Genomic DNA, 20,332 nt, shown 5'->3' with positions numbered 1-20,332 from the left:
ATCGGAGTGTCATGACGGTAGTACAGTTAGGGGGAGGTTTAATATCTTTGGCCCGAAGAAAGCATGTCCTCTGAGAATTTTTTCTGGGGATATGTTACAGATATCAATGTCAAAGGTGGAAAAATGTTTATTGATATTTCCTCTAGAAAGTAAAATATTTTCGACCGGAATTGTGGAAGAGCAACGGTGGAAGTGCCGTCGGAACGAAACAAAATTTCGATGTAGACCATCACACGCGGTATGTCACAGGTCAGCAGCCTCGTCTGACATACAAATTGAGTTGACGTTAGCGAAGTATATAAGATTCTTTAGGAGTTGTACCTCGCTTAAGTTATTTGGAACATAATAAACAAAATGGCGGCCATTTGAAAAAATAGGGTTTTTTTTCATCCATTTTTCGACTTCGTCGGCCAAGTAAAAACATTTATAGTTGATGGATTGGAATAAAAGTGGTACAACTCCTAGACAATTTAGTTAGCTTCGTCGGAAACAAAGATTCATGCCAATCGGTGCAGCAGATTTGAAGTTCCCATACCGCGGAATAAAAAAAAGTCATTTGGAGAAAAACGCGTTTTAAGTTTTGACTACATATAAATGCAATATTATGCAACTTTCGTTCAACCTGCTATTCCGGGTGAATAAAATAGTCCCTCTTCTTCATAGAGGGCGTTGTGTTCTATGTCGGCCATCGTTCGCTGCTCCAGAGCTCTCGTACGGCCGGTGAGAAGCGATTTTTGGCCACTGAATCCGGTGGCCTTCCGAATGCTTGGCGAACTGCGTCGATTAGAGCTCCAGGGTGACGTCTATTGTTGTCATGGTCTTCAGAATTGCTGAATACCCTTCGTTGAAGCTGATCACTGGCAGGGAAGTCGCAATCTCCACAGTCTTCGCACCAGAATGCAAATGCTTGGGGGCTAACTCCCAAACACACGCGTTCAAACTTTCAATTGAGTTTTGTGTGTTTCCTCCCAAGCACCAGTACAATAACTCGTCCTCCGAAAGGAAAAAAAAACTGGTGCGTGAAAGTAGCCGATTTCTGGCAGGTTTCTTTTTTTTGTTCAAGCGCGAGTAGCAAACATTTCCGCTCCGTATTCGGAAAAAACATAAAGGGGTGGATTCAGACACTTTTATGGATCCAAAAATGCAATTTAAAAAAAATCGATTTTTTGAACCTAAGTATAATAACCCTCCCTTTAACAACGCAGATCCCGCGTCCGGCCATCCTTATTTAGATTTTCAATGATTTCCCTAAATCGCTCTAGGCAAATGCCGGGATGGTTCCTTTCAAAGGGCACGGCCCACTTCCTTCCCCGTCCTTCCCTAACCCGATGAGACCGATGACCTCGCTGTCTGGTCTCCTTCCCCAAAACCAACCAACCAACAACGCAGATCCTGCAGAACACAATCCGAATATAATTCCTATAAATTAGCGTTCACATAGGGTAAATAGTTTTCCATGTGCACTGGCTCAAGTAGTGAAGGTATAATTATAAACATTCTGTACATTGAACATAAGAAATTCAACCGGCATTTAACTGTCCATATGAATATTTTGGTAGAAGGGTGTTAAGAAAACGCCGGTATAAAATTTTATTTAAAAGCTGATAGTGGTACCATGGACTAATGGTGCAACAGCAATTCGTTGTACTTCTCAATATTCTGGAGACGAAGGTAGAAGCCAGAATTATAAGTGGGCTTCACGAGAGCTTCGGTGCAGGTGAGAGCAGCGTGCGAGGAGGGCAGCCCATGTTCACGAGTTATCTTTATATGCGGAAAGCTTGCGGTGTCTCACGTAAAAATGGCTCTGAGCACTATGGGACTTAACGTCTGAGGTTAACAGTCCCCTAGAACTTAGAACTATTTAAACATAACTACCCTAACGACATCATACACATCCATGCCCGAGGCAGGATTCGGACCTGCGGCCGTAGCGGTCGCGCAGCCCCAGACTGAAGTTCCTAGAACCGCTCGGCCACATCAGTCGGCTGTCTCACGTAAGTGTTAACTAAAATCTTACAAGTACTTATAAGCTATTAAAGCGTCATAGCATTCCCTTAATTTGAACACCTTAATAAACTAGAGCGTGTAAGTTAAATAGGTGATATATTGTAGACCAATACTATAAATTGACACAACATTTGTAGAGTAAGAGTAAAATACATTAGTACAATACGAGACGCTAGTATACACTGAACTGAAGCAGTTGAAGGATGATTGCAAGTGACAATGTAAAAATGTTGACACAAGCCACTTTTTATGTCACATGGCAGGCTGTTCCAGCTCGTCGGCTCCGTTGTGAGCCGCTGAGCTCTCCCTGCTCCCGGGAGCCGTGACGCTCGCTGTGACCATTCAAGTGGGCCGGCACGTGGCACGGCTGGCTGAGGCAGGCGGCAAGGCAATCGTTTTGATGTGCCAGCTGCATCTTACTAGATCGACAACCTCATACTCTAGCTGCTAAGACGTGGTGACATGCTACACCAGGAAATACCATGTTCAGGAAATAAATAAAGACTGCAAGCTCAGCATGATTTCGTCAAGCGCTAGCGAAAATGCAACAAAGCTCTGCGCCCTTTTCGTGAGCTGTGTCTCTAAATCCACTGCCATGTCCAGGATTCTGAGTGTCTGAGAAAGGGCAACTGGGAATAGACGGATATGAGCGGCTTATAATGATGGGCTAGTGAATGTGAGATAGTAACAGTAAGGGGAGCTTGTGCGAGTGATCTGCATATTAAAAGAAGCGCTAATATGTTCGCATGCCATAATTTTTAGGAAGATTTTTAAGGGTGCTGAGGAAGGTAGAATGAGGCAGCTGGTACTCCACTTGTCATTTAGTCTTTTAAATAAACAGGGACGTATTAGTTTCTTCTGTGCTCCTGTAGGAGGATTTTTCCGCTGGTATTTATTTCTTTCAAGCTCTTCCAAGAGGTTCATTTTGTGCCCCTTGTCAATCATATACGAAATTAGCATTTTCAGTAGAGATGGAGGAGAAAGAGAGTGTTTTAAGATGTTCTGCGAAAGCTGATTTGTATGAATTTTCACCGTTAGCGTTTGAGCTACTGCTCAGGTAAGAGGGTCTTAAATGTCTATTAGGGTGTCCCAAGATATAATGGGGATTTTTTTTTCGTGAAATCGAAAACCCATACCCTCCATTTTTCTCTGTTTGCCCTTAATAACTCACATAGAAAATATTATTACAATTAAATTATTTTAACACTTGTCGACTTGCCACTAAATATGAGACTTGAAAACTTTTGCTATGTGGGAATGGTGGGATTCTGGAACTTAATGATTGTTTGGTAAATAAAACATCAAATTGCCCAAATCGTTTTTATTCACTATTTAACATGTAAAAACATTAGTCTCTAAATTTTCGTTTGAAAGTTTGTCTTCTGCAGCCAGGATAAATCTTTCGGTGTTCTTGTACGCAACGTAACAAAAATTGTTTTTCTTCCTCCTCAGCTGAGATTAAACCATGAAAGTCTTGCATCAACTTGACCGCTCTTTCAGCTGTATGAATCACTGCTCTCAGGGTTGAAACCTTCTTTCTGGTTTCTTGAAAGGAAGCATTGTTTGACCACATGTCAGGACATTCGTGGAGAAAACGTTCATTAATTTGGCGAAGATAGAACAATGAGTTACTTCTGAGTGAAATGAAGTCGTAGATATTTTTATCTGTTATTAAGAGAGAGCAAACCAGTTAACAAAATTGTGATGTAAACAGAAAACTAAAGAAACAACGTCCCTATTCATTTATACAACGGTTAGCATGAGGTGATAAATTATCTTTGGTTAAATTTTCAACCATTTTTACTTTCGTTCTAGATCCACATCATTGTCAAACAGTGACAAGACAGAAACTTCATCAGTCAAATACCATAAATGCTGGCTTATCTTCTATAGAGCTGTTTTTGAGATGTCTTTATATATTATTTTGTCGTATGCGTTCGTTGACTTCAAAAAGCACAAATCTTGGTATCCTTTGTTGCACTGTATGTTATCTGGATCTACACTTTTCCAGTTGTCTCGGAGCTTTTTGAAGAGTGGAGTATCAGGACATGTTGTCACTGAACTGATTTTTACCTGGAACAGCCAGCCGCTGTGGGCGTGCGGCTCTAGGCGCTTCAGTGTAGAACTGCGTGACCGCTACGGCCGCAGGTTCGAATCCTGCCTCGGGCATGGATGTGTGTGATGTCCTTAGGTTATTTAGGTTTAAGTAGCTCTAAGTTCTAGGGGACTGATGACCACAGATGTTAAGTCCCATAGTGCTCAGAGCCATTTGAACCAATTTTTTAACTGGAACACGTTTTTTAACACTAGTTCATACACGTGGTGGCGGCAAAGAAGTAGAATGACACTTCTGTTAAGTTTTTGCTCATGTAGCTCACAGGTACCATTGATATGACCTGTATTTGAAGCCGTAGTATCACAACAAAAAAACTGCATTTTTGAATGGTGGGCTCCATGTGGTTCACAAGTTGAACAGCGACCGTAAACCATAAAATTACCAAATATGTAGCAACCAGTCGCAAAATCATGTTTTATTTATTCACTTTGCAAAGTGAGTAAATAAAACATGATTTTGCAGTTGGTTGCTGCATATTTGGTAATTTTAAACTGCGCTTTGCTTCGAGATTCCAATCCACAATCGCGTACCAAATAGCTTTCGCCTGTTCGCATCCTGAAGAGTTTTCCAACCTTGGCACAGCAATAGGTTGCTCTTTATTTCTGTATGAAATAACTATCGGAAGACGTTCTTCTTTTGATTCCCGACCATGTGTTGCAGGCAACAGTTTGCCATCCCAATAAACAGTCACAACATCTGGTACCTCGTTTTGAAAATTAGCTTTTATAGCTTCCGCACGCTCTTTCCGGGTCCTCTACGCGAATCCTATGAATTGATGACTTACTTGTAGGAAATTCATCAGTATTATATCCAAGTTCCTCAATGGTAGTTTCAAGAATCTCTCACACTCAACTGACACCTGTCTAGCGCTGCTACTAATTTTGGAGTAATGATGAGTCATTTTGTAATGCTTCATAAGATGCTGTCGCAGGAGCTGATGTGGAAGAATATTTAGCATGTCTGTTTTCTTCCTCAATAGTTCTGATGCACGACCTTTCCTCTTTATTAGCCAGTTTCTTGTCCACTCCAGCTAAGTGACCAGGCCGACCTGGCTCTCTCTGTTGCTGTAAAACGATTTTATCTTCATTTATTTTCATTAACTGAAGTGCATCGGCGTGTGCAATGTCGAACAAATCATGTCGGCGCTGCTCACATACCATTTGGGTTTTTTGTGCACTGTTTTGCAACTCCCTCCAAACTTGATATAGGTTCACTAATTTCTTCACACAATTAGCTACAGATTTGGTAGGTATACACTGCTGTCCCCAAAAGATCATACATTCCAGAATAGTGAGATTTGTACTTTCACTTCCCGGATATTATAAAATAAAACTTCTAGAACTTGTCCATTAGATGGCAGTTTTGAACCTTTTATCTGATGCTGTACCACACCTATTAAAATATATATGCGTTTAAGGACTACTACGTAATTCCACTGACGTTTTAACTTACTGACAACAATTAAGACTAACAATGTTAGAGACACAACGACACGAAGGAGCGCGCCTTAGCCTTTCTTACCAAGTAAAGCCAACCTGCACGTTTCAGTGCTAGTCGGCACGGGTTGCCAACATCGTAAAAGGTGAAAATTCCTGGCAGATTAAAACGAACTCGGGACTTTCGGGAGTTCGAGTCTCGGTCCGGTACACTGTTTTAATCGGCCAGGAAGTTTCATATCAGCGCACATTCCGGTGCAAAGTGAAAAAAATCTGTTCCTAAAAGGTTCTGAAATTTTAAATATGGTTGTTTTGGCATCGTACAAATAAACTAAGAGGGTTTGCGTTCAAATAAAAACTACTTCGAATTTTTGGGAGACCCTTATGACCACCTTTTCTGTCCTAAATACTGGTAAACCTTCGACATCAATTACAATGATTTTTATGTGCGTGACATTTGAGAATTTTATAATTAATATGCCTCTTATTACTTATAAAAAGCAGAGGTTGAAAGCATAATGGCGGCATTGTTAGTGACAGAGGACACAGTGACATGACATGGCACTTGCCGCATATGACGGCAACTTGTAAACATGCGATGCATCCCCTCGTGCCCTTCCGGCCTCAGGATCCACTAACCTCCGGCACTGAAACTAGGGTGCAACCCGCAAACTCGCTTCCGGCTGCCAGCATCGTGTCCAGGATGTTGGAAAGTACAACAAACTGCCTCTGCACCATCTACCAGAGCCAACACAGTCGACTTTTAACAAATAATATTCTATACCATCTTCTGCTAACTCCTTTAACCTAAAATTTATGTTCATACTTGACTTCTATATCTTTTTATGCAGCTATAACATTTTGTGCAACTATAGCTTATTATATGCTTTTACAATGTTCCTCAATGCTAGCATACATTCTCGGCTCATACTGTCAGAGATGGCAGGCCGAAACCGGTAACAAAATCTGAATAGAAAAGGGATTTCGTCTGTATTACTCATTAATAAAATGTAGCGTTCTCTTATTTCACGCTTCACGAAATTGAGATAAATTTCCGCTTACTCATAGGGGCGTTGGATGTCTTTCTTATCACAAACCATTCGCATATGGAATAGCAAGGAGAAAAAGATTGAGTACACTTTGCATCTCCTACCATACTTCGAACTGTGGTATGCGGAATGTGGGCGTAGATGTAGATATAAATGCGCGAGAGTGTTTAAAAATGTAGATTTCCGAGCTCTTCTTTAAGGCAGAAAACTTTGAATGTTTTCGGTTAGCGTGGCCATTACAGTGGCTGCAGTCCGCAACAAAAAAATTTCGGCACTTTAGAATTTTCGTCAAATCTGGAAAATTTGGTCTGCCGAAATTTTCTCAGAGGCATTGGTAATAGGGCAGTTCAGTGAGTCTGCACATATGTCACCGCCATTATCGTTATCATGGAGAATAATGCTTGTTTCGGAATATAGCCGTATATTTAACTTCTCCGGCCAGTAATGAATACATGAAATAATGGATGATTCTTCATAGTAGGAAGATCTCTCACACGAGATTTATTTTAAAACAGTGCAGCCTCTAGTGCTTCGTTTTACGGAGCTCTTGTACTAACTTACCCAAGAAGCTAAAAATATAATACCAATTCAGTAACAACTAACTCTTTTTCATTTTTTCATTTTACTGTGTATGAAAAATCAGCTGCATACGGGACCATACTGAATACGGGACCATATTGACTACTAAAGAAAATGAACACCTTCAGCGACCCTTGTTTAAGTCTTCTTGTACTATACTGTTATTTTATGGCCCTGCAACAGAATATTATAAAAGGTCAACCCAAGCGCCAACAACAAAATTTAAATCGTTTTTTAGGGATATTTTCTCGGTATTTTGATACAAGACACCCGCCATCTCCGGTGACCCGTTATACAGTAATTGCACTTCGTTTGTATTTTACCACCAAGTAGCTTTGTATGTGTATTGCACTGAAAATACCTGCACATCAGCGCAAAAGTCGGCAGCACGCGCTATGTGTCTTGTTTAGAAGCAAACTTGTTCCATTTACTAACGGTACTTGCTACAGACGGCAGTAATGTGCACTTCAGTCTCGGCTAACATTCAGCACTGCCCTGTCCTGTCTTGGGTTCGCTTTTTTCCGGCAGTCTCAGTTGAACGTTAAAAGTGATAAACAGCGTTACAGTATGTGTAGTTTTACTAAAGTTCGGCCGATTTGCACGTCATGTATGGGTTCAGTGAATCCAATACAACAGCGGGATGACGCTGATATGTTGAGCTGCTCCTGCACTGACGTATCCACGTCACAATCCTTCTGCATCCGTTGAGAGTTGCTGCATTTCTCTGATTTTTGACGACTTTGTTTGCGGAGCCAACCTGCGCAGGAAACATAGAAATATTTGTTTTGTAAATGAGAACGGCTGTTTTTTGCTGCACTGTATTTTATTTCTTCTAGACGCGTTTCACCTTTTTTCACTTTAAGGCATCATCAGTGGGATCTACAATGACGCAGCTTAGTTTTGATATGTATTAGTCGTAGATTATAAAACAGTTCACGCCTCATTTTTTATGTGAAGAAGTGAACACTTATAGTACTTCGCGTTTCTGGTTGGAATCTGCGTTTCCTCTCATCTGCTCACATGCTGAAAGTCGCACTACAGCTCTTTTTACGAAACATCAGCATATTTTTCTGTTCGCTACGTTTTCCTTCTCACTTTTCACCTTTTCATTAGTGAAAATAACATGAAAAATGAGAAGAAAAAAGTTTGGAACATAAAATATGCTGATGCTTCGTAAATAGACCGACCTCCCACATGTGACCAGCTGTGAGAAAACGCAGATGCCAATCACAAACGCGATGAACTATAACTACGCCATTTTTTACATAAAAAAGACGTGAACTGTTTTATAATCAACAAAGAACACATATCAAAACAAAACTGTATTATTCTAAATCCCACAAATAATGCCTTAAAGTGAAAAATGTGAAATACGTCTCGGAGAAATAAAATACACTGCAGCAAGAATAGGCGGTTTTTGTGTACAAAACAAATATCTCTGTGTTTTGTGATGAACGTTTTGCTGTTTCCTAGCCTTTTCGCTACGGCGACGTACAGAATAAATCATAACTAAATTTGCACTCTCTAATGAGCCAAGGGAAATATTCCTGAGGAATCTTCCGAAATTGTTCTGCATTTCAGGTCAGCCAGTATAACGTCACGAAAGATTGCTCCAATCTTCTTGTAAGAACGTCATGCCTGCTCATGGTCTTAGTCTTTACTTGTCTTTTCTTTTATTCCTTATTTTCTAAAATTATGAACGTAAATTTCTCAAAAAATTCCACTATTAAACTGGAGAAATAATACAGGAACCAAATAATACTTGTGTATATACCAACATGGCCCTAAATCCGTTGAATAATGCATTAGAACATGAATATTTGTGTCTTATAGCGTTATTATTTGCGAGGAGATACCCAAAAGAAACCGAACTAATTTTTTGCCTGTAGTACCGCGTTTTGCCGCTAGGAGCGCACAGCTCGAACATTCCAAAGTCACTAAGTCGTGTACCTGAAGAAGGGCAAACCTAGTGTAGAATTTATAATGACAACTGTTCTGTCTGACATTTTTGCAATGGCTGATATTCATGAATAGCGTACGGCAGTGATATTTTGCTTGGAGAAAGTGGAACGTAAACCCTGAAATATTAAAAACAGACGGCAAGGACAGTCCTACGGGGAAGAGTCAAATGTTTGGGTGGTTTCCCTGTTTCAAAAAGGTGAAATGTGAATTGATGAACAACCTCGTCCTTCCATGGCCCGAACACACGAAAACGTTGAAAACATACGTGCAGTCATCAACCAATATCGACGATGGTCCATTGAAGAAATGAATTTACAATGAGATCTACAACTTTAGCAGGTTACAGGCGTTGAAAAATATCACCGGGGACAGTTGAAAGTGTGTACCCCGAACGGGACTCGAACCCGGATTTCCTGCTTACATGTCAGACGCTCTGACCGTCTCCTTTTTTTTTTTTTTTTTTTTTTAATGGTCTCAATTTGTTCTGTATTGTTCGTTGAATTTATTCGGGGCGAATGTCTGATGACACCCGTTTAGGTTCTTCGTTGATCCATTCACTCAGTTTTTTATTACAGAGGGTAGCTAACCCTCTGACCGAACACGCTGAGCTATCGTGTCGGCATCCGTCTGAACCACCGAGGACACAGAGGGTAATGCGTCTGCAGGGAATTATCTCTGACACGCTCCCCGTGAGACCCCCATTCTCAACTTACTGTCCACACGCGTCTGAAACAACAGATACCATCTTCATATAGATAAAGCTAACCGGCCGAAGATTTTCTCCAGCGCGGATGCACTCATATTGCCAGAACTCTCATGGCAATCGGTAGATTGACTGCCACGAGTAATGAGTGTAGTGGGCAGGGACACAATAAATGTAGTCTGTGGACTGTAAGTTGGGAGCCGGCCGCTGTGGCCGAGTACTTCTAGGCGCTTCAGTCCGGAACCGCGCTGCTGCTACGGTCGCAGGTTCGTATCCTGCCTCGGGCATGGATGTGTGTGATGTCCTTAGGTTAGTTAGGTTTAAGTAGTTCTATGTCTAGGGGACTGATGACCTCAAATGTTAAGCCCCATGGTGCTTACGGCCATTTGAACCATTTTTGTAAGTTGAGAATGGGGGTCTGACGGGCAGCGTGCCAGAGATAAGACTCTGTAGTCGCACTATCCTCTGGTCCTCGGTGGCTCAGTCGTATAGAGCGTCTGCCATGGAAGCAGGAGATTCCGGGTTCGACTGCCGGGCGCGGCACACTGTTTCAACTGTCGCCGTTGGTATTTTTCAACGCCTGCAAGTAGCTGAAGGTCTGTCCACACACGTCCGAAAGAACACATACCATTTTCATTCATTGAAGAAAATGTGGAGCTGTCGGAAGTTACTTCGAGTTCAGTGCAATTACTTGTGGCAGAAGATTTGAGGATGAAAAAGCTGGCTGCCAAATTGGTGCCACGATTGCTGACTACTCAACAGAAACATGGCCGCGCCGAAGGGTGTTGTGCGTTGAAAGAAGAGTCAAGAAATGATCCAATCTTTTTTTCAAAAATTATCACAGGTAACAAAACTTGATGCTATGCTTACGATATTAAATCAAAGCAATAAGCAAGCCAGTGGAAGACTACAAGTTCTCCTTGACCCAAGAAAGCTCATCAGGTGAAATCAAACATTAAAACAATACTGATTAGCTTTTTCGATGTGATTCGAGCCGTCCATTCAGAGTTCCTTCCGCAGGGTTAGTCAGTTAAACAAGCTTTCTGCTTGGAAGTTTTGAAAAGACTGCACAACTGTGTGCGGCGGAAGTGGCCTTATTTGTGCAGTCGGGTGACTATGAAATAAAAGGTTGACAAGTGTATTAGTGAAAGTGGAGAGCACTTTGAAGAGGGCTGAACGATTGAGCTTAAAATGTGAATAAATAAGTTAAAAAAATAAGTTCTGTTTATTTTGGGTACCCTCTCGTATACTTCACGTGGAATTGCTATCCAACCAGTATGTGTGCACTTCTTTACACTGTACGACCTATGTTGTTGTTAAGACTCCGTCCTGCGAGAAAACAGGCTGCCTTTCAGTCGTAAATCTTCAGTTCTTTAGTTTTATTCAACCTATAGATGACTTCTATCACATCTGGTCGACAACTTCTGCTTGCGCTAAAGCGTCTGATCTCAGTGACTGCAGAATAATAGAGGGCGGAGGAAACAAAGAGTAAATGACTGAAATCTAAACGCCATATAACTGAGATAAAACTTCATTTGATTCCAGCTGTTGTATCCGCAAAGTCTTTGGACCGTTTTCTGCAGAAAGCCAGCGGCTCTACAGTTTCTTCGAAGTAGGAATGGAAAGGAGCAACTGTGCAACGAAAGCATTTGGCGTACTTTATCCTGACTTGGAAAACTACTTTTCTCGGGTGGAACTTGAGCCCCGATTTCACTCAGGTAGGAATTGACTGGGGGCATTAACTCTGAGTTTATTTTCTTCCTTTGCTCCTCCATCAAATAAGTTCTTTTTCACTGCAAGTAAACGGAAATTACTTTTTTGGCAAAGGCAGTTTTAAGGAATGCAACTGACTTTTTTGGCAAAGGCAGTTTTAAGGAATGCAACTGACACAGATACAAAAAAGAGAAAGAACTTTAACAGTCCTTATGATTCAGAGTCACAGAATTATTTGTCACAACATATTCAACATTTTCGAACGGCTGAATACGTAGGCCTCCACTAAAAAATCAACTGCAATTAGACAACTTTTAGCTGTTTAATCAGATTTAAATTTATTTTCTGTGTAGTCTTCCCTCAGCTTTCTTTTTAAAGTAATGTGGTTTCTAGAGTTCTGTGAAATTGGTGTTTCGAAAGCACTCGCCACACGACGTGGTACTGTCCGGCAAACCGTCTTCCAGTTGGTTCGGCATGATATCGCCTTAAGCTGCTGCATTGCTTACGGCCTGTAAATTCACTACTTCATTGCTACTTAATTCTACTCGCAACACATTTCGCGGACATTATACACATTAGAGTAAGGGTCAGTGTTTGTGTGTGTGTGTGTGTGTGTGTGTGTGTGTGTGTGTGTGTTTACTGCCTGCTACGTAGTTCCCATGACCATAGGTGTGGAGCAAGCTCACGAAAATGGTTTCAAAACTACGGGAGTGATGAAGTACGTAAGTTGTAGGTGTAAATGACAGTATAATACACCGTGATTGCGTCGGAATGCGTGTTAGAAGAGGAGCTAACTCTGCGCTAATTTCTTCACTAACAAGGGGAAGCAACGATGTTGGGATCACAGATTTAATTCAAAGTCTGTAGACCTTTAGTAGGTCATTAAAATAACATAAAATGCAACTCCGAGAAAATCGCAAGAGAAATTTTACGCGTCTGTTATATAACTGATGTATTTGTACGTAGGTACCAGATGTTTTATGGTTCATGATAGTCATTCAGTTAGCGTTCGAACTACGTAAGACCAACGGGTGTGAACCGACGGTTATACTTCCCCTCAAACTTAATACTCTATATATTTTTCTTCATTGGTCATATTATTGAATTTATATGACATTTGAGAGGTAATATAATTAAAAAAAACCGCGTGTATTTGCATGAAGTTTTAGTGAATTTCATGGTATTTGACTACTCACTATTTTTAATTAAATTTAATTATTAGAACAAACATATTTATAACTATCAACAGTTAAATGAAGAAATGCATAGTTTTCCTGAAACTGTATGGCTGTCATGATTTGCAAAATCCTTTATACAAGCAGTCTGTTAAGGAACCGGGAACTACTTTGCACCTCGACGCTTCGAGCTGCAGAGACAGAGGCAGATCTTATTTGGCAGATAAGCTGCTTAACGGTGAGACGTCGCTACCGTAGAAAGAACGATTAGTGTACGTGGAAATTTTTTGAATGTCACATAGTTTACACTTGACAACAGAAATGAAGGTTTGAGTTGGGAGTCGAACCGTCGTCTCATACACGCTCGTCTTATGAAGTTCGAACGCTAACCACTTTTCTTTTTTTCCAGTTTTGTACGCTATTGTTCATTATTATTGGTCGTAGCGGACGTTACATGACATCCGTTGTTGATCCCTGCATTCAGTGTTTGCGTGGACACACTGCTTTCTTTATCGAAAAGCTCTGACAACCACGATTTTAACTTCTTATTTACGCGTAAATGATGTACATAAAGAGAAAGTAAAGGTAAATCGTTGCAAACTCATTTGTGAAAACATGGGTTCACTCCATCAAAATATCCTTTATCACACAGACGTCAGGTGGCTTTCCAAAGGAAAGGTATTGACAGGGGTTCTGGAACTAAAAGGTGAATTATTAATGTTCTTACAAGATTCTAAATCTGAATATGCGAATCACTTTTGTGACCCGGTTTGGCTATTAAAATTAGCATTGCTCGCGGATCTTTTGAATCACCTATATATTTTAAACAAGGACCTCCAAGGGAAAGAAGAAAACATTATAACAACTAAGGGTAAAATGAAAGGATTACTCGCAAAACTTAGTTTGTGGTCAACTTTTTTTTTTACAAAAGATGATGTTTGAGTCTTTCCCTTGTGTTCAGACGAGTGTCGAAGAACTTGTTGTGGATCAGTCGGTGGTACTAAGTTCTCACATTCCGTGAATGATACAGAGGTTGCACAGTTTGGAAGAGAAACTGTTAAGTTACTTTACAGAGGTGAACTCTGACAGTGACAACGGCCGTAGATGGATACTAAATCCTTTTCTAGATATGTCGGTACAATTGATGATCTGACCACGATGACGAAAGAAACACTTACAGATTTAGCAGCTGACGGGATGCTTAAATTGAAATTTAGTTTCCAGAAGATTGACGTCTTCTGGATGAAAAGAAAAGAAGAATATCCAGAGCTGACCAAGGAAGCTTTCAAATAATTAGTACCATTTGCCGCTTCCTATCTTTGTGAACTAGCGTTCTCTTCACTGGTGAGCATAAAAACTAAGACGAGAAATAGACTTCAACTAGAAAATGATTTGGTGATTTGTGTCCCAAAAATGGAACCACGACTTGACAAATTATTCATAAATAAATAGGAACAGCCTTCTCATTGAAACTGTTGTATTTTTATTGTAGTCTAGGACCTACAATACTTGCTTACTTTCATCTGGGTAAGTGGCACCCGTGGCGGATATCGTTGGTGTCGCCCTATGAATAAAAACTGTTCAAAACAATACAATCTTAATAAGCGTCAAGTATGCTTTTTAATAATAAAAATGAGAGATATTAGTCATCAGGCATCAAATCGCAGTTGTACCGATAAAGCGCTGTGCATTTACATACACTCCTGGAAATTGAAATAAGAGCACCATGAATTCATTGTCCCAGGAAGGGGAAACTTTATTGACACATTCCTGGGGTCTGATACATCACATGATCACACTGACAGAACCACAGGCACATAGACACAGGCAACAGAGCATGCACAATGTCGGCACTAGTACAGTGTATATCCACCTTTCGCAGCAATGCAGGCTGCTATTCTCCCATGAAGACGATCGTAGAGATGCTGGATGTAGTCCTGTGGAACTGCTTGCCATTTCCACCTGGCGCCTCAGTTGGACCAGCGTTCGTGCTGGACGTGCAGACCGCGTAAGACGACGCTTCATCCAGTCCCAAACATGCTCAATGGGGGACAGATTCGGAGATCTTGCTAGCCAGGGTAGTTGACTTACACCTTCTAGAGCACGTTGGGTGGCACGGGATACATGCGGACGTGCATTGTCCTGTTGGAACAGCAAGTTACCTTGCCGGTCTAGGAATGGTAGAACGATGGGTTCGATGACGGTTTGGATGTACCGTGCACTATTCAGTGTCCCCTCGACGGTCACCAGAGGTGTACTGCCAGTGTAGGAGATCGCTCCCCACACCATGATGCCGGGTGTTGGCCCTGTGTGCCTCGGTCGTATGCAGTCCTGATTGTGGCGCTCACCTGTACGGCGCCAAACACGCATACGACCATCATTGGCACCAAGACAGAAGCGACTCTCATCGCTGAAGACGACACGTCTCCAATCGTCCCTCCATTCACGCCTGTCGCGACACCACTGGAGGCGGGCTGCACGATGTTGGGGCGTGAGCGGAAGACGGCCTAACGGTGTGCGGGACCGTAGCCCAGCTTCATGGAGACGGTTGCGAATGGTCCTCGCCGATACCCCAGGAGCAACAGTGTCCCTAATTTGCTGGGAAGTGGCAGACCGGTCCCCTACGGCACTGCGTAGGATCCTACGGTCTTGGCGTGCATCCGTGCGTCGCTGCGGTCCGGTCCCAGGTCGACGGGAACGTGCACCTTCCGCCGACCACTGGCGACAACATCGATGTACTGTGGAGACCTCACGCCCCACGTGCTGAGAAATTCGGCGGTACGTCCACCCGGCCTCCCGCATGCCCACTATACGCCTTCGCTCAAAGTCCGTCATCTGCACATACGGTTCACATCCACGCTGTCGCGGCATGCTACCAGTGTTAAAGACTGCGATGGAGCTCCGTATGCCACGGCAAACTGGCTGACACTGACGGCGGCGGTGCACAAATGTTGCGCAGCTAGCGCCATTCGACGGCCAACACCGCGGTCCCTGGTGTGTCGGCTGTGCCGTGCGTGTGATCATTGCTTGTACAGCCCTCTCGCAGTGTCCGGAGCAAGTATGGTGGGTCTGACACACCGGTGTCAATGTGTTCTTTTTTCCATTTCCAGGAGTGTATAATCGCTGGATCGTACCGTTACACAGTTACTTACTGGATCTTCTTCATTTAGTTATCGATCGGTTCCTAACAACAGTTTTCCATTTTTGCCTTTATTCATCGTTAGTGTGTTGTATTTGTTATAAAACAACCTGTATTATGCTCAATTCAGAATTAATGTTGAACAAGGAACCACGTAATTATAATAAAAAAAATAAATACCCTTTTTCATAGGCCTAAGTTTTTTGTATTACACAACCCCTAGTTTTCTGACATGTAGCATGAGTGTTATTTCATTTACTTTCATTCAGTTTCAAAACAAGGCAAAATTTCTTTTTAATTGATTGCGAAAGTATGTAGTATATATTTTTACAAATGATGGTACTAGTTTTTTGTCAGATATTTTTCAACTCCATAAAAAACACTGTCAAAAAACCAATGATACTCTTCCCGGCAATCGCAGGTCGTGGTCTTGCGGTAACGTTCTCGCTTCCCGCGCACGAGGTCCCGGGTTTGATTTCCGGCGGGGTCAGGGTTTGTTTCTGCCTCGTGATGACTGGGTGTTGTGTATTCATTATCGTTTCATCATCATTGACTCGCAAATCGCTGAAGTGGCGTCAACTAAAAAGGACTTGCAATACGGCGGCCGAACTTCCCCGCATGGGGCCTCCCGTCCAACAATGCCATACAATCATTTCATTTCATTTCACCACAATTAACTGCACGAAAGAAATGATAAATTAACAAGCTGGCAAGCGATGACGATTTTGTGGGAATACCGATGAAGCCACAGAACTAGAAAAATAGAAACAACGACAACATGCAGAGTGTGAATTAAAGTCTGAGTTGAGCTGAGGCATCCTACGATCCGTTGGGTAGAAATTGCTGTAATTCGTGCCTTGTCTCACTGCTGCCAATCCCAGCGATTTATTGTTCGTTTCGAAGCTTGTTACTGAAATCCATTCTAGTAGACGTGGTGTCAAATCTTGCACGTGAGCTGTGTGCGTGTTTTCGCAGCCATTTTGTACCACCTTTGAACGTGAGCATCTTTTAAATGCGCTTTCATAAATTGTTCTCATTCCGTGTGATATCTTTATCACAGCATATGATCGACATGTAAAATAGGTTGTCAGTAATACACAAGACGCTGCCACTGCGACGCCGTTCCAGCCCGGACGTTGATGAGGTCCTTCTCCTATCCCTGCAAACCTCTCAGAAATAAAAACAATCTGTACAAGACTTATGACTCTCGCCGCAGACGTGGGAAGAGATCGACAGACATCGTTTTGCTTGTCAATGCTGCAAGTGTGTGCGTATTTGAACTCTTCAACAGGTAGTAACATTACAGGACATATTGGGACATAAGGAAGTATTCGATACTGTAGACTTTTAGGGGATGTCGATACAGATATGCAAAATGTAAAGGGAAACTTTGGTGATGTTTAAATATTGTACTGTGTCAATATTAGGACATTTTGCACAGAAAGAACAAAATTAGAATTAATGTAAATATATATAAGTGTTAGTAACCTATTTTCATTCAATTTTGTAATTATATTTCATTTTGTAAAAGAAAGACTCACTGTTTGCTGTATCTCTGATTAATTGTATAAATTATCAGTTTTGAGCTAAATTATTTCGTATAATATGGACAAGATACTTTTAAAAACTCACCAGCTAAAGAGAAAGTCTGTAAATGAACGTTTAATGCACACTTCTGGAACTTTCTATGGAGAAATTCTATATTATGATCGCAAAAATACGAAAACTTGTGAAAACTGTTTCATAACCTAATTTCGAAAGACGATTTGTATCAAGAAATATTGCTAAAAAGATTTATTTACGTTTTGAAACACGATTTAAATCATTTTACATATAAATAGTTGTTCTAAATCACTCAAGAAATATCCAGAATCAAATGTCAAGATATTTCTGGAAACGTCGGTGCAAGTCTGGTGAAGGTTATCCAGAAGCTGGTAGAAAAATGTTATAAAATCTATTTGGAAATTATGCTTGTAAGAATTTATATGTACTGATCCTTTTACTTGCTTTAATCTGTGCTAACGTTCTGTAATGTCTGATTTGGTTTTAAGTCGTGAATTGCTATCGTATTGTAAACAAAACATTGTCAAAGACTCTCATTGTTTGGAAAGATATTAATACACCTAGGAGTTGTCAGTTACCAGTTCGGATATGCAGTGCGGTTAGCTCGGAGAGTCAGTTGTTGAGTCTGTGAAGTCTGTCAGTTCTGTTTGTAAATAAACGTCTGTAATGAAGAATTACTTGTTGTCGTCAATATGAACTCAAGACCTTTTGCACGAAGCAGACACCTCCTAATGCAACGTTTTAATTTGGTTGAGGAAGCTGGGATCGCTATAAGTGCAAACAAATTGAAGTGGAACGTTTTAATTTGGTGTTGAGGAGCTGAAATGTTATAAGGTGTAAATTAAATTCGTATGCATTATTATAAATAAGTACCAGATCTGAACGTGAGCAAATTTGCAAGGTGCTTTGACAAAACCTTGTCATTTCCGTGTGCCATTTATACTGTAGCAGTTGATTGTCATGAAACATACGTTACCAGCCATGCTGCAGCTGCTTTTTCCTGCGACAGCAAGGCTTTTCGACCACTCAGGGAGTCGCGATCCAAAGGTTGAAAAACATTGCCTTAGAGGAAGCGAAGCATAGACCTTCTCAGACCTTAAGACCGACGTCTTAGGAAACAGTGTCAAAAGTGGTGCTCATTTTAATCTTGTTGGTGTGACTTAATAAGTGACCACAGAGAGGAGTTCCCAGGAGTGACTCGGGCGACAGTTTAGTGATGATGAGAAGTAGACTGAAATTTGAGAGAATCATCCGCACATATCAGTGTGGAAGGGAGTGGGATGCTGAGATACTGAGGAATAATCAGATGCGTTTAAAGTTCCTAAAGACATGGATGCTGCGATAAGGAATATCCCAGCAAGCAGTTCTATTAGAGAGGAATGGAAATCTCTAAAAAGCAGTCATAGGTGTTAGGCGGACAAACATAGGTACAACAGAGGTAACTGCAAAGAAAGCTTGGATAACAAGAAATATTTCAACTGATCGACGACAGAAAGAAATTCAAAAATATTCTTGTAAAGGCATATAGCAATATAAATCCATTAGGAACTAAATAAATAGGAAACACTGGAAAGCCAAGGTGAAGTGCCAGCTGTAAAAATATGAGGAAATCGAAAAAGAAATCATCGTCGGACTATCTCGACAACTACGAAAATCAAAAACAACATTAGATGAGACTAAAAGCAAAGGTGTCAGCATTAAGATTGCAATGACAATTACACTGTTAGAAGCAGACGGGAGAGCAGGTAGATGGAAAGAGAACACTGAAGGCCTCTATGAGGGGAAGAAATAGTCTGATGTGATAAAAGACGAAACTGGAGTCTATATTGAAGAGACAAGGGATCGATTATTAAAGTTAGAATTAAAATGAGCTAAGGAAGATTTGTGCTCGAATAAGGCAGAAGGTATAGTTAACATTCATTTGGAATTTTTTAAATTATTGGTGAAGTGGTAACAAAACGACTATTGAAGTTGCTGTGTAGAATCTATGAAACAAGAGACTCCCGGGAAAATATCATTTACACAATTCCGAAGATAGCAAGAGCGGATAAGTGTGAGATCTATCGCAAATCAGTTTAACATCTCTTTCATCTATGTATGGACAAGACTAATTTACAGAAGCACGGAGAAGAAAATTAAGTATCTGTTAGACGACGACCAGCTTGGCTTTAGGGAAGGTGAAGGCACCAGCGAGGCAGTTCAGACGATGCGCTTGGTAATTGAAGCAAGACTGACGAAAAGTCAAGATACATACGTAGTATTTGTGGACCTGGAAAAATCGTACGACACAGTAAAGCGAATGGTACGAGCTTTTGGATACTCTGACGAAAATAGAAGTAAGCTATAGGGAAAATACACAATATCTGCAGGAACCAAGAGGTAACAATAAAACTGGAAGCCCAAGAACAAAGTTGTCGGGTTAAAAAAAGGCGTACGACAACGACAGCGTTGTTTTCTCTATCTCCCCGACACACTTCATGTATCCTCCACTGCTAGTGCTGCCATGTTCTGTCTGTGAGAGTTACTGAATGTTGATGGCGAAAGTAGGCGGTGGTCACATTAATGTGACTGGATCGTCTATTTATTTGTTGAGTATTTGCACAATAACAGCATTAATACGGAGCAAGTGGAGCAATGTGTCAATGCCTGTATGCTCCCTGGACCAGGGTATACACACGTCAAATCAGCCAAATCTCCAGAGGCTGAGTTCACGAACGGAATTCCTGTATGTGTTCGCGCCTTCGTGGACTTCATGGAGTACAGGCCGAATTTAAGGATTATAAAAGCTAGCTTTTTGCAAGACACGCTGTCACTACAGAATGAAATTTGAAAATGTGAAGGAATAAAACGCGATGTATTTTCTAGAAAATCTTCTTGTTCTTATGTCGCT

Source organism: Schistocerca gregaria, chromosome 2, assembly GCF_023897955.1.
Source record: "Schistocerca gregaria isolate iqSchGreg1 chromosome 2, iqSchGreg1.2, whole genome shotgun sequence".
Lineage (NCBI taxonomy): Eukaryota > Metazoa > Arthropoda > Insecta > Orthoptera > Acrididae > Schistocerca > Schistocerca gregaria.
The sequence above is the reverse complement of the archived record's forward strand: the minus strand, read 5'-3'. Positions refer to the sequence as shown.